The sequence below is a fragment of the Pistacia vera genome, unplaced genomic scaffold (genome assembly GCF_008641045.1).
Source record: "Pistacia vera cultivar Batoury unplaced genomic scaffold, PisVer_v2 Contig68, whole genome shotgun sequence".
NCBI classification, from domain to species: domain Eukaryota; kingdom Viridiplantae; phylum Streptophyta; class Magnoliopsida; order Sapindales; family Anacardiaceae; genus Pistacia; species Pistacia vera.
The window spans coordinates 820,455-847,994 of NW_022196534.1; the positions used below are offsets into that span (position 1 = coordinate 820,455).

The following is a 27,540-nucleotide window of genomic DNA, read 5'->3' on the forward strand; positions in this document are numbered from 1 at the left end:
TAGCCCACTCCACTTTTACGATTCAACATTTTTCTAGTTGCTCTCTCCAATTAATTGACATTTTAAACAGAGAATATTTCCAAACAATGTCCTTAGATTATACCTAAATTTATATTTACTAGGGGAATCAAAAGGACTTTAGGTTATAAAAATATAGACTAGTGAAGGCCAAGAAAGAGGAATAAGATTGCTTTACAATTACCAAAAATGGTCTAGGTTTTGTAGTGAGAATGGTTATTCTACACTTGAAACTAGGAAACGTTTGAGATATGATATCCCCTATTTTTTTGGTCTAAAGAGATCTAAACCCTCTGACTTCTTAGTTGAAAACCAAGGGTCAAACCATTCAAGCTTTAAGATAATGTTATCATGTTATCACAGGCCAGGGAGTATGAGCATAACCATCATGGAAGATACTAGGATTTGAAATTTTTGACAAATGTACAAGAAATCATGCTGTCATTCTGCCTAATGGAGTCCCACATGACAACCTAAAAGACACCATACAAAGTTGACATCAACTGTTCACTAGCACTAATCCTTCACTTTACAGAGCAAATTCCTATATAGATTGATGGACCCAGGATATCCAAATGGTATTCGCGTAAGACAGGAAATGGGAGGAAAGGGCAAAAGGGGTAAAGCATATGGGGACAGGTGTCTTATTAGTTATTAGAATCCTGGTATTAGAATAAAAGGGAGGGATAGCAGGGGCAAGGGATATCTTTTTCTTTTGTGAATGAATTGAGTCTGGGAGGTGTTGGTCCTCGAAAACCAGCTAGCGATACCGTTTTATTCCAAAGCTGAATGTCATCTTCTCCATTTTTTTCTTATTAATCAAGTCTAAATATATTACTCTCTTAGATATTGTTGTTTGTTAGGTTGCTTCTTGTATTTGTTTATATTTTGAGAAGCATATTATTGTGTTGAGTTACGGCTATTTAGTGTGATTGGCATAGTGTTTTAGTTGAAATAGTGGGATTCCATCAAATTGGTATTAGAGCTCGCAGATTATTTGGGGTATGGTTGATACTAGAATGGATAAAAGAGTTAACAGTGTTGAGAAGGATATAACGGTGGTTCAAAGAGACGGTTGTTGTTTCATTTTCTATTTTTTCTTCACTTTCAATAGTACAACCTAACTAAATATATACACACACTCAACAATTACATATATATCCTTTACACTACATATACATAGTTTCCAACACTCCCCCTCAAGCTGGAGCATATATATCTATCATGCTCAGCTTGTTATAAATATAGGTTACCTTTTTACCAACGAGAGACTTCATGAAGATGTCAGCTAGTTGTTCCCCTGTTCTAACATGATTAGTAGCAATTAGCTTTTGTTCAAGTTTCTCTCGTACAAAGTGACAATCCACTTCTATATGCTTAGTCCTGTCATGAAAGACTGGATTGTTTGCTATATGCATGGCTGCTTGGTTGTCACACCATAAGTCCATGGTCCTTGGGTCATCAAGCCTAATTTCTCTAAGAAGATGTCTTGTCCATATAAGCTCACACATAACTTGTGTCATAGCTCGATACTAAGACTCTACGCTTGACCTAGCTACAACTGATTGCTTATTACTTTTCCAAGAAATAACATTTGCTCTAACAAAAACACAAAACCCAGTCACAAATCGTCTATCCACAAAGGATCCTGCCTAATCTGCATCTAAGAAACCTTCTCTCTTATTATGACCATGATCACTATAAAGAATCCCACGTCCAAGGGCTCTTTTTAGATACTTCAAAATATGGAGGATCGTATCCTAATGGGATGTCCTATGAGATGACATAAATTGACTCACCACACTCACTGAAAAAGCAATATCTAGACGAGTTACTATAAGGTAGTTTAACTTTCCAACTATCTGTCTGTATCTCTCTGGATCACCAAACATCTCTCCATCCTCAACATTCAATCTCACATTAGGAACTATAGGAGTGTTACAAGGCTTAGCCTCACTTAGACCCATTTCGGTCAACACATCTAGCACATACTTGCGTTGAAAGAGAAAAATCCCTTTCTTACTCCGAGAAACCTCGACTCCCAGAAAATACCTTGAAGTGCCCAAATCTTTTGTATGAAATTTGGAAGCCAAAAAGTTTTTCAAACTCTAAATGCCAACATCATCACTGTCAGTGATTACAATGTCATCAACATAAACAACCAAAAGAATGATGCTAGAAATAGATTGCTTATAAAAGACCAAATGATCATAAGCACTCCTATGTAAACCAAACTGAGTCACCACTTCGCTAAACCTCTCAAACCAAGCCTGTGGAGATTGCTTTAAGCCATATAAAGATTTTCTCAGTTTGCATACCTTCCCTGACTCCCCCTAAGCAACAAACCCCAGAGGTTGCTCCATGTAGACCTCTTCAAGAAGATCACCATGCAAAAAGACATTTTTTACATCAAGTTGGTGAAGAGGCCAACAATATGAAGCTGCAAGAGAGATGAATAGTCGGACAAAGGTCATTTTAGCCACTGGGGAGAATGTCTCAGAATAATCAACACCATGCGTCTGAGCATAACCCTTAGCAACCAGCCAAGCTTTCAATTGAGCCACAGTCCTATAGGGATTAGCCTTCACTGTGAAAACCCATTTACACCTAATAGCCTTTTATTTTCAAGCAACTCCATTAGAACCCATGTATCATTATGTTCTAGAGCCAACATCTCCTCTTCCATAACCCTTCGCCACCCATCATGAGTAATTGTTTTAGACATAGAGTTGGGAACAGACACAAAGTCTAAAGAGGCAATAAATGAAGACAAAAAAGTGATAGGAAACATATGAGGAGATAGGATAGTTACAAGAGCGCTTACCTTTACGAAGAGCAATGAGAAGATCATGATCATGATCAAAGGAAGGAAGAACTAGATTCGAGGGCGAGGCAGTCGATAGAGGTAGTGGATCAGATGTTGCTGCAGGTGTCTCATGATGCTGGTGAACCCTGCGAGAGTATACCTGGGTGATAGGAGGACGAGATGGTAGAGGACTATAATGGGTATGTTGTAAACAAGAAGATCATCAGGGGGTGGTTCAAGAGAAGTAGATGAAATAAAGGACTCAACATATGGAGTGGTTTAAAAAAAGGAAACATCAGCTGAGATAAGATACTTACCTAGGACTGGAGAAAAACAACGATAACCCTTCTGATATCGAGAATAACCCAAGAATATGCACTTGAGGGACCTAGGTTCAAATTTGGATACATGAGGTCTAACATCTTGAACAAAGCACGTGCACCCAAACACTTTAGGAGGAAGAGAGAATAAAGGCTGTGATGGCAAAAGGATGGAGAACGGGATTTGACCACCCAAAACAGAAGAAGGCATGCGATTGATCCAGTGACATGCTATAGAGAACATCTGCCCAAAAGTATATGGAGACTTTCATGTGAAAAAAGAGAGTACAAGCGACTTCTAATAAATGACGATTTTTGAGTTCAGCAACTTCATTTTGCTGAGGTGTATAAACACATGATGATTGATGAATAATACCCCTAATAGACAGAAAAGAGGAGAAAGGAGCAGAAAAATATTCTTTGGCATTATCACTTCTGAGAATTTTAATAGATGAAGTAAATTGATTTTGTATTGCAGCATAAAAGGTATAAAATATGGAGAATAATTCAAAACGATTCTTTATAAAATACAACCAAGTTACACGTGAAAAATCATCCATAAAAATAACAAAGTATCAATATCCATACTTAGACAACATAGGGCAAGGACCCCAAACATCAGAGTGTATAACATCAAAAAGGGTTGCGGCTCTTTTGTTTATCCTAGGGCTATAGAACACTCATGGTGTTTTCCAAACTGACACGCCTCACACTCAAGGTGTGACGTTGACCCTACACTAGGACAAAACCTTTTCAAAATGGGAAGGGGAGGCTGACCAAGGCGACCATGTAATATGGGTAGAGATGAATCACTGGTACACGCAACAGGTTGAGAGACAGGAGTGGGGATATCATAAAGCATATACAAGTCACCTGATACATGTCCCCTACCAATAATGTCTCGCCCCAAGATCCTAAAACATACAATTGAGTAGGAAAAAAGTAAACACCACAATTGAATGCATTAGTAATTTGACTAATAGACAAAAGATTAAAGGGAAAATGAGGAAGGCACAAGACAGATGAGAGAGAGAGATTTGTTAAGATGGGTAGTACCACTTCCAACAATAGGTGTAGTCGACCCGTTAGCTAAGGTAATCGAAGACAAATTGGGAGAAGGTGTAAATGAGGAGAGAATACCTATGTTGCCCGTCATATGGTGGGTAACACCAAAATCAATGACCCAGTTACTACTAGAAGTGGACAAACAGGCTGTAGGACTACCTAACTAGGTTAATGTAGTGATAATCGATGGGATAGATGACTGGGAGCAAGAATTTTGAGTGAGACGAGCATATTCTATTGCAGAGATAATAACCTATGATGGGGTGGGTAAGAGACCATCTTGAGTTGCAACATGAGCAAACTTCTGAGTGCCTTGCATATTCAGGGGCTTGTCATGGAGCTTCCAATAATTCTTTTTTATGTAACCCTCAGCACCACAATGAAAGCAAGTATGAGGGCCATTACCACGATTGTTCCCGGTATCGCGACTTGTCCCTTTATTACATTTACCATCACCAAGCTTCACGCTAGTTAGGGCTTCATGATCAACATTAGGATCCTTAAGGTTTTTTTTGTCCTTAAACACTCCTCGATCTTCCCCCTTACTAACTTTGAGAAGTCAAGCAAAGACATTTGTAAGAAAGGGAAGTGTACTACCACTTATTTTTCTTATGCTTGCATCATCTTCACATCAATAGGGACAGGAAACATAGCCATTTTTTCTTCAAAGGCTTGTTTTATCTCTGTATAATATTCGAGCAACGTCTTTTCTTGCATATTTACTCGATAGATCTTCAATAACAACTCATGGGCATGAGACAGGTCTTGTTTACCAACATACAAGAACTCTAGATACTTCCATAACTCCTTGACGGTATCACAGTGACCAATCACATCATCCACGGACGAATCGAGAGTGTTCTAAATCTGATTAAAGAGTTTATCATCTTCCGTGAGCCATTCTTTTTTAGTTTTATTATCACTTTCTGTTGTCTCAAGTGGATCCTTGATTAAATGGTTTCCCATATCAATGCTGGACACATATCGTTGGATAATCTGCTTCCATTGAATATAATTTCTTTTTCTCAATAACTTTCGATTAGTAATTTTGGTTGAGGAAGTGACAATTTCAATCACCATCTTCTTACCGTCCTCTGCCATATTGTCTAGCAAATAACTCCCAACTCTATAGATTCAAAACAATCTCAACACCAAACAACCCAAGCAAACACATCAGCGTCCCAATCTCAAACAACCAGGATTCACAACAACTCCAAGCCAACACAAAAGGATAGCCAAAATGATTCTTCACAACTCCAAGCAAAACACAAAAGGATTCACAACTCCACAGTCACTGCACCAAACAACAATAGAGAAGAGAGACTAGAACAAAATCAGCATTTGCCAAAAAAATAGAAACAAAGGCCGCCGGAGATAACGGAGGTTGTCGGAGATAAAAGAGGAACAAAGAACAGATTCAGACGTCGCCGGAAAAAGGGAAGCTAAGGGCAAACATCGTCGAAGAGAGAGAAACCATGGACAAAGACGTCACCGGAGATCGCCGATCGCCGGAAAACAGAAACAAAGAAATGGATTTAAGGTTTAAGGGTTCACACGTCGTCCAGGGGCTCTAATACCTTTATTTTCTATTTTTTCTTCACTTTCAACAGTACAACCAAACTAAATATATACACATACTCAGCAATTACATATATACCCTTTACATATACATAGTTTCCAACAGTTGCCAAGGTGACTAAGAAGTGAACTCATGAGAGAAATTCTGATGGACATGCAGAATTAGGTGCGAAGAAAGGACGAGGAAAAAGAAGAGCGATAGAGGAACTTAATTGAGGAACCCAACTAAGACAGGTGGATGCACTGAACACGGCCTCACAAAGGACAGGGAGACCAAGGTGGGAACCAGGGTGGAGAAGGATTGAACCCAGGCGGGCAAGGGTGGAATCGTCGTGACTTGGATGGCCGGAAACTAGAGCTGCCCTTTTTTTCCGATGAAGATCCTTATGGGTTGATCTTTCGAGTGGAGCGTTACATCTCGATAAATCAGATTCTAATGAGCACAAGGTTTCATCGACGGCTCTTTGCATGGAAGGAGAAGCACTCCACTTGTACCAGTGGACAGAGTCGAGAACAACGACGATGACATGGCCAATGTTCAAGGTCGCGCTACTGCAGAGGTTTAGTGGGACACAAAAGGTTAGCCCCTTAGAGCTGTTGATGTCGATAAGGCAAGGAGGATCGATGCTGGATATTCGTCGACGGTTTGAGGAGGTTGCAGTGCTAACACAAAGGGAGAGAAAAGACGTCCTAACAACAACTTTTCTAAACGGGTTAAAACCAGAGATCTGGGCAGAGATAAAGTTACAACCCCCCGATTTGTTAACCCGACCCAATTCATTAATCCAAGTGACCTTGCTGGCCCAACATGTGGAAGAGAGGAATGTTGCGCTGGAACAAGCCCATGCAAACTTGGGCCAAATAGGTAACTTCTTGGCCTAAATCTATTTCGAATTCATTTAGAAAGGACGAAAGTTTGAAAGGCCACTCTTCAAATAACCCATACAACTGACCCAGATTTGATAACCAAACCCACACCTTCTCCCAAAATACAACTCCCACTCGAAGAATTCACATTATAAACCTTTTAAGTTTCCAAAATTAAAAAGAAGTCCTCATTGATTATATTCTATTCAATTATAGAAAAAAATCAATTAACCAGATCATCATCACGACAACAAACCATAAAAGTCGCAAAAGGACTCCATAATAATGATTTTCTAGAGTTAGAACAGAAAAAAATCTAAGACAAACAAAGATTACAGTCAATGAAAAAAAGATGCTATTATCATGTCACTTTGTCTATATATAGTTGTGCAATTAACGTGATAAAGAGGATGAAATTTTTAATTTAGAGAAATCATAAATGGATGCTTCAAAGTATTGTTACATATGAATGAGTTAAAAGAATGTTAATGATGAATAAAGGAAAAAGTTCATTAGTTCACCGAAAATACCTGGGTCCAATTTCCTTAACACGCCACTGCCTTTGACAAGTTTAACATGATAATGAGGATGAAATTCTCGATTTCGACCAATCATAAATGGATGCTTTGATGTATTGTTACATAGCAATTAGTTAAAAGAATGTTAATGATAAATAAAGGAAAAGGTTAATTAACTCACCAAAATTCCAGCATGAAGGAAATCCCATTGGGTCCAATTTCCTTAACCCGCCACTGCCTTTGACACGTTTATATTCTCCCCAGCTGATCCACCCTACTACCAATTCATCTTTTTGGAATGTAAACTAGTAAAACCGATCTTCACAAAACAACAATGAGTACATTAGACTTAGAACTTATACCAAATAATCATGCAACTCTCCACAACCCATATGTCTAACCATACTCCAACATTAACCACTAGCTAACCTTGATATCCAAATCTCTAACTTTATAACATCATATAAACTTAAATCCATTAAAAAAAAAAAAAAAAAAAAAAGAACAATTCATGAGGCATCATAAAATTAAAACTAAATTCAAGAGTTACACTGTCCCAAAACTTTAACAAATTACTAAATGCTTGAACTAAGCATCTCAATAAAACCCCACCTTTCTAACATACTCAAGTCCAAGTGCAAGACTCCACATTTGGATACTAAAACAAGAGATGACAAAAATAGGATGAGAAAATATCACGACATACATATGCAAAATATACCAGCAGCAAAAGAAAAATAACAGGATCAATAAGGTGTGATATTTTTTAGAAAAGAACAAAAAAGAACTTGGAAGACATCCTATTCTTGTACCATTACAATGGCAAGAATGATTATGTACATTTACAAGATAAATGTTTGATTCGAGTTTGGACAATCATAAAAATAATTTTCACTCCAACGTATGAAGAAGGACATTGGAAGCATCCTTCAAGAACTGATTAAAAATCATGAAAACAACTAGCAAATAGACTTATGAAATGGCCTTCGATTACAGCTCAAAGATACAAGATTTCATAACCAAAAGTTGATATGATTCTAATAATGTCTACAGAATCAACTAAAAAAAAAAAACAAAAAAAAAAAAAGTCCAATAACCCAAAAAAGGCATTAAACCTAAGTCTAATAAAGAAGTCAAAAAAGTGAGAAAAATACTTTATCCTAGTTTTCTTGCCACTATGCACCTGTGCACACAAAACGAAGAAAATCAGAGTAACTTACTAGTTTGTTGTTGCTTGTACGATTCACTGCAACTCGTTTCCCCATTANCACACATATGCAAAATATAACAGCAGCAAAAGAAAATAACAAGATCGATAAGGTGTGATATTTTTCAGAAAAGAACAAAGAAGAACTTGGAAGACATCCTATTCTTGTACTATTACAATGGCAAGAATGATATATGTACATTTACAAGATAAATGTTTGATTCAAGGTTGGACCATCATAAACAAATACTTTTCACTCAAACGTATGAAGAAGGACATTGGAAGCATCCTTCAACAAACATACAGTAATTTCAAGAATTGATTAAAAATCATGAAATCAACTAGCAAATAGACTTATGAAATGGCCTTCGATTACAGCTCAAAGATACAAAAGACTTCATAACCAAAAATTGATATGATTCTAATAATGTCTATAAAATCAACAAAGAAAAACAAAAAAGAGTCCAATAACCAAAAAAAGACATTAAACCTAAGTCTAATAAAGAAGTCAAAAAAGTGAGAAAAATGATTTATCCTAGTTTTCTTGCCACTAGCACTTGTGCACACAAAACGAAGAAAATCAGAGTAACTTACTAGTTTGTTGTTGCTTGTACAATTCACTGCAACTCATTCCCCATTAAGATGTTGGAACTTGAGGCACATAGAATTTAGTCATTCACAGAATCTCTACAATTTGTCCTTTGTACAAAGAATGCTACAGTTACCTAAGTAGTGCACCGAATGACGTGACAAAATCCTGACTCTTGATTAATTTTAACTTAATATTAATCGACGGTCAGGATTTTTTCACGTCAGTTGGTGCATGAATTCAGTATATAACCTTCGGTGGCTGTATCTATTCCGTTACAAAAAATAAAGTTGAAGAACAAAAATATGAATGCGAACACTTAAATTCTAAAGTAGAAATTGTAAGAAAACAGTCGAGGATACAAAAATTGAAAATGCAAAGAATAAAAAACCCGTAGCCCACTTTTTTTCCCACCATATTGAAGTTGGAGCAATGGCACTTTTAAACCAATCTAGCTTTTTTCAGGCAATTCTCACTATTATCCTCAGTACAAGATTCAGTAGAAAACTTCAAATGAGCTATCTCATTGCCTAGATGACTACAGGAGAAATAACAAGAACATAGTCTACAGAATCAAAAAACAAAAAGGAGTCCAATAACCAAAAAAAGACATTAAACCTAAGTGTAATGAAGAAGTCAAAAGGTTGAGAAAAATGCTTTATCCTAGTTTTCTTGACACTATGCACCTATGCACACAAAAAGAAGAAAATCAGAGTAAATTACTAGATTGTTGTTGCTTGTACAATTCACTGCAACTTGTTTCCCTATCAAGATGTTGAAACTTGAGGCGCACAGTGTTTAGTCATTCACAGAATCTCTACAATATGTTCTTTATACAAAGAATTCACACATTATTAAAAAAGATATTAAGGTGATCATTATTATTCTCACTCATAGAATAATAATGATCACCTCAATATCTCCAGGACCACAATTTCCACCACTTGTGGCCAAGTTATGATTCTTGGACATAACTAAAATTTCAAGTATGTACAAATTGGNTAGGATTTGAAATTTTTGAGAAATGTACAAGAAATCATGTGGTCATTCTGCCTAATGGAGTCCCACATGACAACCTAAAAGACACCATACAAAGTTGATATCAACTGTTCACTAGCACTAATCCATCACTTTAGAGAGCAAATCAATCAGGACAATAATAAAACAACTACCTCCTCTAATAATAGGAACTTTAGCTGCTAGCAATAACAATGACCCTAAATATTACTCTTACAATAAATAAGATACTGAACATGTTTAGATAGTTTAATTGTGTGATGATACAAGTAATTGCAACCATTGCAAAAATCCATGTCTAAAAATATTTGGCTTGGTCTATTCCCTCAAATGTTAACTTTATTGCAATGTCAATGGCTTTAACACTCATAACCTGCGCCCCAAACGAAAAAATAAAAAATATTAAAAAAATAAAAAAACCTCGTTAAACTATGGTTCTTTAAGTGCATTGGGATGATCTAAAAATGTGAGAAGCCAAAAATACTAACTGTCAATGACCCAATTACAGAGTAAATTCGTATATAGATTGATGGACCCAAGATATCCAAATAGTATTCGTGTAAGACAGGAAATAGGTGGAAAGGGAAAAAGGGGTAAAGCATAAGGGGACAGGTGTCTTATTAGTTATTAGAATCCTGGTATCAGAATAAAGGGGAGGGATAGCAGGGGCAAGAGATATCTTCTGCTTTTGTGCATGAATTGAGTTTGGGAGGTGCTGGCCCTCAAAGACCAGTTAGCGATACCGTTTTATTCCAAAACTGAATGTCGTCTTCTCCATTTTTTCTTATTAATCAAGTCTGAATATATTACTCTCTTAGATATTGTTGTTTGTTGGGTTGCTTCTTGTATTTGTTTATATTTTGAGAAGCATATTATTGTGTTGAGTTACGGCTATTTAGTGTGATTGGCATAGTGTTTCAGTTGAAATAATGGGATTCCATCAAATTGGTATTAGAGCTCGCGGATTATTTGGTGTATAGTTGATACTAGAATGGATAAAAGAGTTGACAGTGTCGAGAAGGATATAGCGGTGGTTCAAAGAGACGGTTGTTGTTTCATTTTCTATTTTTTCTTCACTTTCAATAGTACAACCTAACTAAATATATACACACACTGAGCAATTACATATATACACTTTACACTACATATACATAGTTTCCAACACTCCCCCTCAAGCTAGAGCATATATATCTATCATGCTCAGCTTGTTATAAATATAGGTTACTCTTTTACCAACGAGAGACTTCGTGAAGATGTCAGCAAGTTGTTCCCCTGTTCTAACATGATTAATAGCAATTAGCTTTTGTTCAAGTTTCTCTCGTACAGAGTGACAATCCACTTCTATATGCTTAGTCCTCTCATGAAAGACTAGATTGTTTGCTATATGCATGGCTACTTGGTTGTCACACCATAAGTCCATAGTCCTTGGGTCACCAAACCTAATTTCTCTAAAAAGATGTCTTGTCCATATAAGCTCACACGTAACTTGTGCCATAGCTCGATACTCAGACTCTACGCTTGACCTAGCCACAACCGGTTGCTTATTACTTTTCCAGGAAATAACATTTCCTCTAACAAAAACATAAAACCTAGTCACAGACCGTCTATCCACAGAGGATCCTGCCTAATCTGCATCTAAGAAACCTTCTCTCTTATTATGACCATGATCACTATAAAGAATCCCACGTCCAGGGGCTCTTTTTAGATACTTCAAAATATAGAGGATCGCATCCCAATGGGATGTCCTAGGAGATGACATAAATCGACTCACCACACTCACTGAAAAAGCAATATCTAGATGAGTTACTGTAAGGTAGTTTAACTTTCAAACTATCCGTCTGTATCTCTCTGGATCACCAAACATCTCTCCATCATCCGCATTCAATCTCACATTAGGAACTATAGGAGTGTTACAAGGCTTAGCCTCACTTAGACCTATTTTGGTCAACACATCTAGCACATACTTGCGTTGAGAGAGAAAAATCCCTTTCTTACTCTGAGAAACCTCGACTCCCAGAAAATACCTTAAAGTGTCCAAATCTTTTGTGTGAAATTTGGAAGCCAAAAAGTTTTTCAAACTCTGAATGCCAACATCATCACTATCAGTCATTACAATGTCATCAACATAAACAACCAAAAGAATGATGCTAGAAATAGATTGCTTATAAAAGACCAAACGATCATAAGCACTCCTATGTAAACCAAACTGAGTCACCACTTCGCTAAACCTCTTAAACTAAGCCTGTGGAGATTGCTTTAAGTCATATAAAGATTTTCTCAGTTTGCATACCTTTCCTGACTCCCCCTGAGCAACAAACCCCTGAGGTTGCTCTATGTAAACCTCTTCAAGAAGATCACCATGTAAAAAGACATTTTTTACATCAAGTTGGTGAAGAGGCCAACAATAAGCTGCAAGAGAGATGAATAGTCGGACAGAGGTCATTTTAGCCGCTGGGGAGAATGTCTCAGAATAATCAATACCATGTGTCTGGGCATAACCCTTAGCAACCAGCCGAGCTTTCAACTGAGCCACAGTCCCATAGGGATTAGCCTTCACTGTGAAAACCCATTTACACCTAATAGCCTTTTATTTTCAAGCAACTCCATTAGAACCCATGTATCATTACGTTCTAGAGCCAACATCTCCTCTTCCATAACCCTTCGCCACCTATCATGAGTAATTGCTTTAGACACAGAGTTGGGAACAGACACAAAGTCTAAAGAGGCAATAAATGAAGACAAAAAAGTGATAAGAAACATATGAGGAGATAAGATAGGTACAAGAGCGCTTACCTTTACGAAAAGCAATGGGAAGATCATGATCATGGTCAGAGGAAGGAAGAACTAGATTCGAGGGCGAGGCAGTCGATAGAGGCAGTGGATTAGATGTTGCTGCAGGTGTCTCATGGTGCTGGTGAACCCTGCGAGAGTATACTGGGTGATAGGAGGACGAGATGGTAGAGGACTATGTTGGGTAATGTTGTAAACAAGAAGATCATCAGGGGGTGGTTCAAGAGAAGTAGATGAAATAAAGGACTTAACATATGGAGAGGTTTCAAAAAAGGAAATATCAGCTGAGATAAGATACTTACCTAGGACAGGAGAAAAACAACGATAACCCTTCTGGTATCGGGAATAACCCAAGAATATGCACTTGGGGGACCTAGGTTCAAATTTGGATACATGAGGTCTAACATCTTGAACAAAGCACGTGCACCCAAACACTTTAGGAGGAAGAGAGAATAAAGGCTGTGATGGCAAAAGGATGGAGAACGGGATTTGACCACCTAAAACAGAAGAAGGCATGCGATTGATCTAGTGACATGCTATAGAGATAACATCTGCCTAAAATTCTGTGGAGACTTTCATGTGAAAAAAGAGAGTACGAGCGACTTCTAATAAATGACGATTTTTGCGTTCAGCAACTCCATTTTGCTGAGGTGTATAAACACATGATGATTGATGAATAATACCCCTAGTAGATAGAAAGGAGCAAAAAAGTATTCTTTGGCATGATCACTTCTGAGAATTTTAATAAATGAAGTAAATTGATTTTGTATTTCAGCATAAAAGGTATAAAATATGGAGAATAATTCAAAATGATTTTTTTATAAAGTACAACCAAGTTACACGTGAAAAATCATCCACAAAAATAACAAAGTATCAATATCCAGACTTAGACAACATAGGGCAAGGACCCCAAACATCAGAGTGTATAACATCAAAAAGGGTTGCGGCACTTTTGTTTATCCTAGGGTTATAGAACACTCTATGGTGTTTTCCAAACTGACACGGCTCACACTCAAGGTGTGACATTGACCCTACACTAGGACACAACCTTTTCAAAATGGGAAAGGGAGGCTGACCAAGGCGACCATGTAACATGGGTAGAGATGAATCACTGGTACACGCAACAGGCTAAGAGACAGGAGTGGGGATATCATAGAGCATATACAAGCCACCTGATACATGTCCCCTACCAATAATCTATCTCGTCCCAAGATCCTAAAATATACAATTGAGTAGGAAAAAAGTAAACACCATAATTGAATGCATTAGTAACTTGACTAATAGATAAAAGATTAAAGGGAAAATGAGGAAGGCACAAGACAGAGGAGAGAGATAGATTTGTTGAGATGGGTAGTACCACTTCCAATAATAGGTGTAGTAGACCTGTTAGCTAAGGTAACCGAAGACAAATTAGGAGAAGGTGTAAATGAGGAGAGAATACCTATGTCACCCGTCATATGGTGGGTAGCACCAAAATCAATGACCTAGTTACTACTAGAAGTGGACAAACAGGCTATAGGATTACCTAACTAGGTTAATGTAGTGACAGTCGATGGGATGGATGACTGGGAGCAAGAATTTTGAGTGAGACGAGCATATTCTGTTGCAGAGATAGTAACCTATGATGGGGTGGGTAAGAGACTATCTTGAGTTACAACATGAGCAAACTTTTGAGTGCCTTGCATATTCAAGGGCTTGTCATGGAGCTTCCAACAATTCTTTTTTATGTGACCCTCAGCACCACAATGAAAGCAAGTATGAAGGCCATTACCACGATTGTTCCCGGTATCGCGACTTGTCCCTTTATTACCTTTAACATCACCAGGCTTCACGCTAGCTAGGGCTTCATGATCAACATTAGGATCCTTAAGGGTTTTTTTGTCCTTAAACACTCCTTGATCTTCCCCCTTACTAACTTTGAGAAGTCAAGCAAAGACATTTGTAAGAAAGGGAAATGTACTACCACTTGTTTTTCTTGTGCTTGCATCATCTTCACATTAGTAGGGACAGGAAACATAGCCATTTTTTCTTCAAAGGCTTGTTTTATCTCTGTATAATATTCGAGCAACGTCTTTTCTTGCATATTTGCTTGATAGATCTTCAATAACAACTCATGGGCATGAGACAAGTCTTGTTTACCAACATACAAGAACTCTAGATACTCCTATAACTCCTTGACGGTATCACAGTGACCAATCACATCATCCACGGACAAATCGAGAGTGTTCTAAATCTGATTAAAGAGCTTATCATCTTCCGTGAGCCATTTTTTTTAGTTTTATTATCACTTTCTGTTGCCTCAAGTGGATCCTCGATTAAATGGTTTCCTATATCAATGCTGGACACATATCGTTGGATAATCTGCTTCCATAGAATATAATTTCTTTTTCTGAATAACTTTCGATTAGTAATTTTGGTTGAGGAAGTGACAATTTCAATCACCATCTTCTTCCCGTCCTCTGCTATACTGTCTAGCAAATAACTCCCAACTCCATAGATTCAAAACAATCTCAACACCAAACAACCCAAGCAAACACATCAGCGTCCCAATCTCAAATAACCAGGATTCACAACAACTCCAAGCCAACACAAAAGGATAGCCAAAATGATTCACAACAACTCCAAGCAAACACAAAAGGATTCACAACTCCACGGTCACTGCGCCAAACAACAATAGAGAAGAGAGACTAGAACAAAATCAGCGTTTGCCAGAAAAAAAGAAACAAAGGTCGCTGGAGATAACGGAGGTTATCGGAGATAACAGAGGAACAAAGAACAACAAAGAACAGATTTAGACGTCGTCAGAAAAAGGGAAACTAAGGGCAAACGTCGTCGAAGAGAGAGAAACCATGGACAAAGACGTCACCAAAGATCGCCGGTCGTCAGAAAACAGAAACAAAGTAATGGGTTTAAGGTTTAAGGGTTCACACGTCGTCCAGGGGCTCTGATACCATGTTTCATTTTCTATTTTTTCTTCACTTTCAACAGTACAACCAAACTAAATATATACACACACTCAGCAATTACATATATACCTTTTACATATACATAGTTTCCAACAGTTGCCAAGGTGACTAAGAAGTGAACTCGATGAGAGAAATTCTGATGGACATGCAAAATTGGGTGCGAAGAAAGGACGAGAAAAAAGAAGAGTGGCAGAGGAACTTAACTGAGGAACCCAACTAAGACAGGTGGATGCACTGAACACGGCCTCACAGAGGACAAGGAGACCAAGGTGGGAACCAAGGTGGAGAAGGATTGAACCTAGGCGGGCAAGGGTGGAATCGTCATGACTTGGATGGCCGAAAACTAGAGCTGCCCCTTTTTTCCGATGAAGATCCTTATGGGTGGATCTCTCGAGTGGAGCGTTACTTCTCGATAAGTCAGATCCTGATGAGTACAAGGTTTTGTCGACGGCTCTTTGCATGGAAGGAGAAGCACTCCACTTGTACCAGTGGACAGAGTCGAGAACGATGGCGATGACATGGCCAATGTTCAAGGTCATGCTACTGCAGAGGTTTAGTGGGACACGAGAGGTTAGCCCCTTAGAGCTGTTGATGTCGATAAGGCAAGAAGGATCGATGCTAGATTTTCGTTGACGGTTTGAGGAGGTTGCAGTGCTAACACAAGGGGAGAGAAAAGACATCCTAACAGCAACTTTTCTAAACGGGTTAAAACCAAAGATCTGGGTAGAGATAAAGTTACAGCAACCCGATTTGTTAACTTGACCCAATTCATTAATCCAAGTGACCTTGCTGGCCCAATGCGTGGAAGAGAGGAATGTTGTGCTGGAACAAGCCCATGCAAACTTGGGCCAAATAGATATTTCTTATTCATTTAGACAGGACGAAAGTTTGAAAGCCCACTCTTCAAATAACCCATACAACTCACCCAGATTTGATAACCAAACCCACACCTTCTCCCAAATACAACTCCCACTCGAAGAATTCACATTATAAACCTTTTAAGTTTCCAGAATTAAAAAGAAGTCCTCACTGATTATATTCTATTCAATTATAGAAAAAAATCAATTACCCAGATCATCATCACGACAACAAACCATAAAAGTCGCAAAAGGACTCCATAATAATGATTTTCTAGAGTTAGAACAGAAAAAAAATCTGAGACAAACAAAGATTACAACCAATGAAAAAAAGATGCTATTATCATGTCACTTTGTCTATATATAGTTGTGCAATTAACGTGATAAAGAGGATGAAATTTTTAATTTAGAGAAATCATAAATGGATGCTTCAAAGTATTGTTACATATGAATGAGTTAAAAGAATGTTAATGATGAATAAAGGAAAAAGTTCATTAGTTCACTGAAAATACCTGGGTCCAATTTCCTTAACACGCCACTGCCTTTGACAAGTTTAACATGATAATGAGGATGAAATTCTCGATTTCGACCAATCATAAATGGATGCTTTGATGTATTGTTACATAGCAATAAGTTAAAAGAATGTTAATGATAAATAAAGGAAGAGGTTAATTAGCTCACCAAAATTCCAGCATGAGGGAAATCCCATTGGGTCCAATTTCCTTAACCCGCCACTGCCTTTAACAAGTTTATATTCTCCCCAACTGATCTACCCTACTACCAATTCATCTTTTTGGAATGTAAACTAATAAAACTGATCTTCACACAACAACGAGTAAATTAGACTTAGAACTCATACTAAATAATCATGCAACTCTCCACAACCCATATGTCTAACCATACTCCAACATTAACCACTAGCTTAACTTGATATCCAAATCTCTAACTTGATAACATCATATAAACTTAAATCCATTAAAAAAAAAAAAAAGAACAATTCATGAGGCGTCATAAAATTAAAACTAAATTCAAGAGTTACACTGTCCCAAAACTTTAACAAATTACTAAATGCTTGAACCAAGCATCTCAATAAAACCCTACCTTTCTAACATACTCAAGTCCAAGTGCAAGACTCCACATTTGGATACTAAAACAAGAGATGACAAAAATAGGATGAGAAAATATTACGACATACATATGCAAAATATACCAACAGCAAAAGAAAAATAACAGGATCTATAAGGTGTGATATTTTTCAGAAAAGAACAAAAAAGAACTTGGAAGACATCCTATTCTTGTACCATTAGAATGGCAAGAATGATATATGTACATTTACAAGATAAATGTTTGATTCAAGGTTGGACCATCATAAACAAATAATTTTCACTCAAACGTATGAAGGAGGACATTGGAAGCATCCTTCAACAAATATACAATAATTTCAAGAACTGATTAAAAATCATGAAAACAACTAGCAAATAGACTTATGAAATGGCCTTCGATTATAGCTCAAAGATACAAAAGACTTCATAACCAAAAGTTGATATGATTCTAATAAAGTCTACAAAATCAACAAAGAAAAACAAAAAAAAAAACAAAAAAAAAGTCTAATAACCAAAAAAAGACATTAAACCCAAGTCTAATAAAGAAGTCAAAAAAGTGAGAAAAATACTTTATCCTAGTTTTCTTGCCACTATGCACCTATGCACACAAAACGAAGAAAATCAGAGTAACTTACTAGTTTGTTGTTGCTTGTACAATTCACTGCAACTCGTTTCCCCATTAAGATGTTGGAACTTGAGGCACATAGAGTTTATTCATTCACAGAATCTCTACAATCTGTCCTTTGTACAAAGAATTCACACATTATTACAAAAAATAAAGTTGAAGAACAAAAATATGAATGCGAACACTTAAATTCCAAAGTAGAAATTATAAGAAAACAGCCGAGGATACAAAAATTGAAAATGCAAAGAATTAAAAAATCAATAGCCCACTTTTTTTCCCACCATATTGAAGTTGGAGCAATGGCACTTTTAAACCAATCTAGCTTTTTTAAGCAACTCTCACTATTATCCTTAGTACAAGATTCAATAGAAAACTTCAAATGAGCTATCTCATTGCCTAGATGCCTATAGGAGAAATAACAAGAAGATAGTCTACATAATCAAAAAAACAAAAAGAAGTCCAATAACCAAAAAAAGACATTAAACCTAAGTCTAATGAAGAAGTCAAAAGGTTGAGAAAAATGCTTTATCGTAGTTTTCTCGACACTATGCACCTATGCACACAAAAAGAAGAAAATCAGGGTAAATTACTAGATTGTTGTTGCTTGTACAGTTCACTGCAACTTGTTTCCCCATCAAGATGTTGAAACTTGAGGCACACAGTGTTTAGTCATTCACAGAATCTCTATAATATGTTCTTTATACAAGAACACCCCTCAACTACCTCTAGAAACTTGTATTACCCAATAAAAAATAATAGAGGTAGATGAGTCGATGAAGAATGAGTGTGCTAGATTTTTGGAAGCACTTGAGCCGATAAATGCAAGCCAAGGTCCAAGATTTGAAGAGTTTGATATTGAGAAAGATAAGGAAAAGGCAAGAAATAAAGAACCTCCAAAACTTGAACTAAAGCCTTTACCTTCTCACCTCAAATATGTGTATCTTGGTGAAGCAGAAACCTTCCCAGTGATCATCAATTCAAGGTTAAGTAAATTAGAAAAAGAACGGTTGATTCAGGTGCTTAGAGAACATAGATAAGCAATTGGATGGACTATTTCAGACATTAGAGGCATTTTTCCATCGTTTTGTATGCATAACATACTCATGGAAGATGATGTCAAGCCTAGGGTACAACCACAACGGAGATTGAATCCTTCTATGAAGGAAGTGGTGAGAAAGGAGGTGGTAAAACTTTTAGATGCGAGCATAATTTATCCTATTTCAGATAGTCCATGGGTAAGCCCGGTGCAAGTGGTTCCAAAGAAAGAAGGTATCATAGTGATAAAGAATGAAATCAATGAATTGATACCAACTAGGACAGTCATGGGTTGAAGGGTATGCATTGACTACTAGAAATTGAATGAAGCAACAAGGAATGATCATTTCCCACTTTCTTTCATCGATCAAATGTTGGAGAGATTGGCAGGGCATGCTTACTATTGTTTCTTGGATGGTTTTTCAGGTTATAATCAGATTGCCATTGCTTCTAAAGATCAAGAGAAAACAACATTCACTTGTCCCTATGGCACCTTTGCTTACAGAAGGATGCCATTCGGGTTGTGCAATGCACCGACCACATTTCAGCGATGCATGATGTCGATCTTTGGTGACATGGTGAAGCGGTTTATAGAAGTCTTCATGGATGACTTCTCTATTTTTGGTTCTTCTTTTGACAATTGTTTATCTAATCTTTCATTTGTTTTGCAACAATGTCAGGAGACGAATTTTGTGCTCAACTGGGAGAAATGCCATTTCATGGTACAGGAAGGAATAGTACTTGGTCACAGAATTTCAAAGGATGACATCGAAGTGGATCGGGTAAAAACAGAAGTGATTGAGAAGTTGCCACCACCTGCAAACGTTAAGGCAGTTTGAAGTTTCTTGGGGCATGCGGGTTCTATAGACGATTTATCAAGGATTTCTCTAAAATCTTTAAACCCCTCTGCAATTTACTGATTAAGGATAATCCTTTTGATTTTGATGATGAATGCATGCATGCTTTTCAAACTCTTAAGAAATTGTTAGTGTCTGCACCTATTATTGCATTTGACAAATTTCGTTCTTATTTGCTAGGTGCTAAGGTGATAGTCTACACGGATCATTTGACACTCAAGCATTTGTTGGCAAAGCAAGAAGCAAAACCTGGGCTGATAAGATGGATCCTATTACTTCAAGAGTTTGAGTTGTAGATCCGAGATAAAAAGGGGTCAAAAAATGTGGTGGCGGATCATTTATCAAGGATTGAACGACTAACCCAGGGAAGTGAAGAGGAAACCTAAATCAAGGAAACCTTCCCGGATGAGAAATTGATGAGAGTTGAAGAAGCACCTTGGTATGCAGATATTGCAAACTACTTGTCATCGAGAGTGCTCCCAAATAGCATGACCTTCTAGCAAAAGAGGAAGTTCTTCTCAGACTTGAAGTATTATTTTTAGGAAGAACCATTTCTGTATAAACACTGTGCTGATAAGATGATACATAAGTGTGTCCCAGAAGAGGAGATGGAGAGTATTCTACGACATTGCCATGAGAAGGAAGTGGGTGGTCATTTTGGAGGAACTAGGACAGCAGCCAAGGTCCTCCAATTTGGATTTTATTGGCCAACCCTATTCAAGGATGCCTTCCGGGTGATTCAAGAATGTGATCAATGTCAACGGAGTGGAAATATTTCAAGGAGAGATGAGATGCCATTGAATAACATCCTAGTTGTTGAACTGTTTGATGTGTGGGGAATTGACTTATGGGTCTTTTCCCAAATTCTTATGGGAATATGTACATTTTGGTGGTGGTGGATTATGTTTCGAAATGGGTGGAAGCAGTTGCATTGTCATCCAATAATGCCAGGGTGGTGGTTAACTTTGTGAGAAAGAACATTTTCTCAAGATTTGGGGTACCACAGGCAATCATCAGTGATAGGGGGTCTCATTTTTGCAATAGGCAATTAGACGCCTTGTTGGGAAAATATGGAGTGAAACATAGAGTGGCCATACCATACCATCCTCAGACCAACGGGCAAGTGGAGCTGTCGAACAGAGAGTTGAAAAGGATTTTAGAGAAGATAGTTAATGTATCCAAGAAAGATTGGTCATGGAAGTTAGATGATGCATTATGGGCATACTGTACTGCATTCAAGACTCTAATTGGTATGTCTCCATTTAGGTTGGTATATGGGAAGGCATGTCACTTGCCGGTGGAACTTGAGCATAAGGCATATTGGGCCGTGAAGCAGCTAAACATGGATTTACGAGTTGTTGGGGAACAAAGGATGCTGAAATTGAATGAACTTGACAAGTTCCGTCATGAAGCGTATGAGAATGCTCGGATATACAAAGAAAAGACCAAGAAGTGGCATGACAAGCATATCAAGAAGAAGAACTTTGAAGTGGGTCAGAAAGTGTTGTATAATTCTAGACTTAGGCTCTTCCCTGGAAAACTTAAGTCTAGATGGTCCGAACCTTTCTTAGTTACAATAGTTTACCCTTATTGGGTTTTGTATGTTTCACATTAAGAAAATGTCACATTTAAGGTCAATGGACAGAGATTGAAGCCATACATTGATGGGGTGATGAGTTGCAAGTCATTTCTCGTTCGACTTGACATTCCGACATGATGACTTGAGAAAGTCGAGCTTCCGACTATAAACAAGCACTTCTTGGGAGGCAACCTAGGTGTTTTCATTTGTTGTTTGTTTGTGTGTTGTTTTTGAATTTTTTAGTTGTTTTATGATTTAGAATAATTTTAATTTCTTGTGTTTTTACGTGTTTCAGGTGAATGATCAAATTAAGGTGAGAAGCAGAAAATTTCCAATTTTCGCCACGGCGATGTATGCTTTGCAAGAAAAAGGATTCGAAAAGTTTCAAACTTCGCCACGGCGAAGTTTGTTCTTCACCACGGCGAAGTTTGTTCTTCACCACGGCGAAGTTTGTTCTTCACCAAGGTGTTGTGCTCTCTGGAATTTTTCACCGTGGCGAGACAATTTCTTTGCCGCGGCATAGAAGGTACTGCAGAATTGAACTAAGGAAGGTTCGCCGCGGTGAAGAAATTTCTTCGCGCGGCGCTGTATACACTGGAATTTTTTGCCACAGTGAAGAAAATTTCTTCTCCGTGGCATCGACTGGGATTTGTCTATACACGAAGAACTTCGCTGTGGCGAAGTCTGTTTTCTATAAATATTCGAGTCATTTTTCGCTAAAAGTTTCAAAACACACCCAAGAGCCAAACACTTCTACCTTCAATCCAAAGCTTTTCCAGTGAATTTCCATCCCTATACCTCACTCCTTAACCCTCACAAACACTAAATCAACTCATTTTGGCAAAGATTTTTGCGAAATTTTGAAGAAAATTTTGGAAACCCTTTGTTTTAAAAAATTGGGGATCTTGCAATCTGGGCCAAAATTGGTGAGATTGGTGGTGCATTCATCTTGGGATTGGTAAGATTTCGAGTTCTCCATCCTTTAAATTGATCAATTTTGATTATTAGAGTGTTGAATTTGAGATATTGATTGATTGCATTGAGTTGTGATTTTTGGTGAAATTTTTGGTTTGATTTTGATTAAAGAAGTGTGAATTTTGATTTGTGTGGTGTTGAGGAAGTTGGGTTTTCGATTTGGGAGTGTTTTGTTTGAGTTTGGAAGAATAGAGAATTTGGGGGTGTAGGTGAAAAATTTCAAAACTTTGGTGTACATTCAGGAGTGCTTGTGGTCAGTAGTAAGGGCACTTAGCGTTGAATTATCGGGTTGAATTATTAGTTTGGGGGTACATTTGAGTATTCATAGTGAAAACCAAACATGCCGCTCAAAATGACTTCTCAGGGTAAAGGAAAAGGGAAACAAGTAGACAATAGGTTTGTTAGTGAAAAGGCTTGGCAACGTTATGAAGGTGCAATCAAAACAAAAGATAAGGGGTTTATTGCTGAGTGTGGATTGACCACTGTCTATGCAAAAGATTGGAGTCGAGGGAGAAAGTGGGACAGCTTCATGAGTGAACCCGAACATTTAGCCATAGAGTCAATAGTGCAAGAGTTTTATGCCAACTTTCCTGAGTGTAATCCTGGGCATTTATATGTGAGGGGTATTGATGTGCCAATCGATGCAAACGTGATCAATGATTTCTACGGACTGCCTCCAATTGACAGTGACGAGTATCTAGTATTTAAGAAGAGACAATTTAAGGAGGATGAGATTCTTAAGGTAATAGCTAAGCCGGATACCCCTGGGGAGATTTTGAAGAAGGGAAGAAAGAACATTAAGGGAACGAATTTGATCCCTATAGCTAGATTGTGGCAGTACTTTGTGTGTGCGAGGATGATGCCAGAGATGCATTATAGTACAGTGACTTTTGAGAAGGCATTGTTGCTTTATTCCAATGCCACCGGAAATAAAATGGAAGTGGGGAATATTATCATGACAAGTATATAGAATGCAGCCAAACCAGGGCGAGGGAGTTTCTGTTAGTGTATATTAGTGTATGCCTTAGAAAGTATTCATGTTGTCGGTTTCAGAGTATTTTGTCTTGTATCTATATATCATAAATAATAGAAGAAAGAGTTCTTCAATTCATATATATAAATTGCTTCCTTTATTTAGTCATGCATTTTAGTTCATTATTCACATAGTTCACTCAAAGCAAATTAAAAAGCTCTCTCCCAAGCCATGACTGTAACGCCCCACTTGAGGTACGTAGCTAATGTTTCTTCTTTTGCTCTTATTTGAGTTGGTTTATTAGTATTATTGTTTGGTTGACCTTTGATTGAGTGATATGTTGAATACTTGCCCTGAAATTGGTTGAAATAGAAGAAGTTCAGTGTTCCAGGCTTCGCTAGGGCGAAGAAGAATCTTCGCCGCGGCGAAGAGGTGTTGAAGCCACGGGAAACTGCTAGACAGTTTTGCGCGGTGACAGAATCTTCTTCGCCGCGGTGACAGAATCTTCTTCGCCGCGGCGACGGGCCGACCAAAATGTTTGTTAAGTTTTAGATATTTTCTTCCCTAAGGGCAATTTGACCATTCTACCCCTAATTAGTAGGAAAAGTGGGGAGTAAAGTGTAAGGAATTTTCATGGAGAATATGATGATATGGGAGTAAGGAATTAAGTCATTGCAAACCCTTCATTCTTCTTCTCCATCGCCACTCTCCTTTCTTTCTTCCTCTCAAATTCTCTTTCATTTGTTCAAGATTTTTAGAGGGCTTTTGGAGTGATTTGGGGTAGAAAATCATCTAAGGCATCCTAAGGTAAGGATTCTTGCTTTGGATTTGAAGCTTTTGAGTTTTTATTTACATTTGAATATTGAAGTCTTTTGGTTCATTGTTTTAAGAGTAGAGAAAGAGTCAAGCAAACCAAGAGAAAGGAAGAGCTAGTAATCTCTCCTTAACAAGGTAAGTAAATCCCAACCCAAGTTGAGATTTGAGAATTTTCTTGTTAGGGTTTTAATAGCAATTAAGTATGTATGTTATATACATGTTTTATGATATGTTATTGAGTTTTAAATGGGATTATTATTGCTTGTGGTTGTTCATACACTTCAATTGAAATGAGGTGTGGGTTGGAAATGTAGTTTGAGATGGAATTGAGAAATCCTTTTTGAAAGTGCTATTTTATGGCAAGAATTATGGCTATGTGAGGAGTTTTCTCCCATTTTGGATGGTCAGAGAAAGACATAGAATTATTGTTATAGTAGAGTTTTGTTATGCACTTGGTTGTTTTGATGAATGCCTAATAGAGTTTGAGCATGAGTATGAACCTTAATTCTTGCAACATTGCATGTTGCCATTTCATAAGTCATTTGGAGATGACCCTCATAGGCATTAATTGTGCATTGAGAAGTGACTTAAGAAAGAGTAGGAAACTTTGTGTATGCACTTGCTCTATGAGTAAGAACTTTGTGGATGCAACTACTCTAAGGGTAGAGAATAAGAAGTGCTAGAGTAAGTGAATGAGAAGAGCATTAAAAAGGGTTGATGCTTTGTGTACGTCACCCATTAGTTATTAGAAATGGTTGATGTTTTCTGATCGTCACCTGATTAGTTATTAGAACGGGTTGATGCTTTGTGATCGTCACCCGATTAGTTATTAGAAACGGGTTGATGCTTTGTGATTGTCACCGATTTGTTATTAGAACGGGTTGATGGTTTGTGATAGTCACCTGAAAGTCATGAGGAACGGGTAGGTGCTTGTGGTCTCCACCCGATAGTTACGAAAACCGGGTAGGTGTTTCATGTCCTCACTCAGTATCACTAAGAGCGGGTTGGTGCTGTGTGAACTCCACCTGACAGTCATGAAGAGTGAGATGGTGCTATGTGAACGCCATCCGGCCGTACCTCCGGTAAGATGAGGCCATGACGTTTAGTAGAAAACAATAGAAAGTGTGAGGAAAGAATTAAGAGAAATACATACGGGGATAAACAATAGAGGGTTTACTTACTGAGCATTATTTTGTGCTCACCCCATTATTTTCCTTTGTGATGCAGGATCTAGGTGATGATGCAGTCGACGGGGCGTCGGCAAGCGAGAGCAATAGCTACACTGTTTCCCCTGTTTTTGTCTTGTAAAGGGCTTTTTGTAAATGATGCTTTTTGTGTGTAAAAGACTTTTACATATAATAAAAAGAAAAGTTTTGGGCCCATTTTCTATTATTATTATGCATGCTTGTACTAGTTTACAGCAGTTGTTACAATGACCACTCTCTAACTCTCTCAAGGTGGTGTTAAAGTGTGGAGGTCTCATCATTTTGAGGCTAATCTTCATCATCCAAAGCAAAGAGTAGGTATAATCTCTTTTCCAAGCCTTGTTTGAAAACAGTTTTTGAAATCCATCCTTTGTCTTTCATTCTTCATTTCCCACCACTCTTCATGCATGTTGTTCTTTCAAATGGTATCAGACTTAAAAGCTCCATGCATGTCGGTTTTGAGCAAAAAATCAGGTTATAACATGTGTTCTATGTTCATCATACTTGGTTGAGTTTGAATGTTGGTGATTTGGTTCAAAAGGGGATTTTTTATCTTAGATCTCTACATGCATGTCTTGGCCATACTTAGATAAGAGGTAATGTTCATTTCTCTTCTCATTCCATATGTTTTGAATGATGGTAATGGTTTTAATAAGCATGCCTTTGTAATGAATGAGTTTTTTTTGATGTAATAAGCATGTTTGATGCATGTGTGTGTCTCGCCATCTCTTTGTTTAGGAAAACAGTTTTTTCTTCTTGCTCTAATATGTTTGGATATGTTAGAATGTGATTTAAAGCATGTTTGGATGATGGTTTTAGCATGTTTGGATGATGGTTATTGCATGAGATGTATTGAGAACCTACAATGCATGCATATATGTCATTCTCGGCCATGACTAGTTTTGCCATAAGGATATGTCATTTCATTCATGTATTGATGAATGATGTTTTAGGAAATGTTGCATGATGATTTATTTAGAAAAATGTTCATGCATGTTCATTTCCATGACTTTGATTAAATGATTTATGCTTTGACATGCTAAATGTGTTATCCTTTAATTTGATTAAAGTATATTTTGCATGAAGTGTATGCAAATGTTGCAAGTGTTTAGTGGTGGAATTTGATGTTAGCATAAAATTATGGATTATTAATTCATATGATGAATTGTGATATTATATATGATGGTGGTTATTTTAATGTAGGATATTTAATTTGATTAAATTATTTTATAATGCATCATTGCATGACATAAATTATTATATTTTTGAAATGTAATAATTTGGTTGTTTGAATGGTTTCAAAAATTGATGATGCAAGATGATCCAATGGGAAGACTGGGATTCCGAGGAATGGAATGATTCCGAAGCAGAAGATGATGACATCGAAGGAGAGGAGGAGGACGAAGAATGAACCCTGAGCACCTGTTTTTGTAGTTATAATTTCAATTGCTATAGTCTTTTTTGTAAATTGAACTTAATTTTCTTTTCGTTTTGGATTGTTTATTTTTGTTTGAACTTTCTAGTAGTTGTAAGAGCGAGATTAGGTTGTAATATTTCCATATTATTCAGTGAATTTTTCTAACACAGTGGACACCACAAAATTTCAATTGTTTTACAGATGATGATTATGAGAAAGCCAAGGAATGGGTGTGCATGCTGTTGAACAAAACTCAGACTTCACGGATTAATCAGGGAACTATCTCATACTTTTTTAAATACTGTTTTTCTATTCCTAAATTTTGCATAATGTGACATTGGGGACAATGTCATCTTT

At 37.4% G+C, this 27,540-nt stretch overlaps 1 long non-coding RNA gene across 1 annotated transcript in view; it reads right to left on the bottom strand.

Moving 5' to 3' along the window:
* The window catches only part of LOC116113498, a 22,476-nt gene extending 3,457 nt beyond the window's left edge, over positions 1 to 19,019 (bottom strand). Inside the window, exon 1 of the long non-coding RNA XR_004125420.1 lies at positions 18,337 to 19,019. This is a non-coding gene — a long non-coding RNA (uncharacterized LOC116113498). The remainder of the gene's footprint in view (positions 1 to 18,336) is intronic.
* Between the last annotated feature and the right edge of the window lie 8,521 nt (positions 19,020 to 27,540).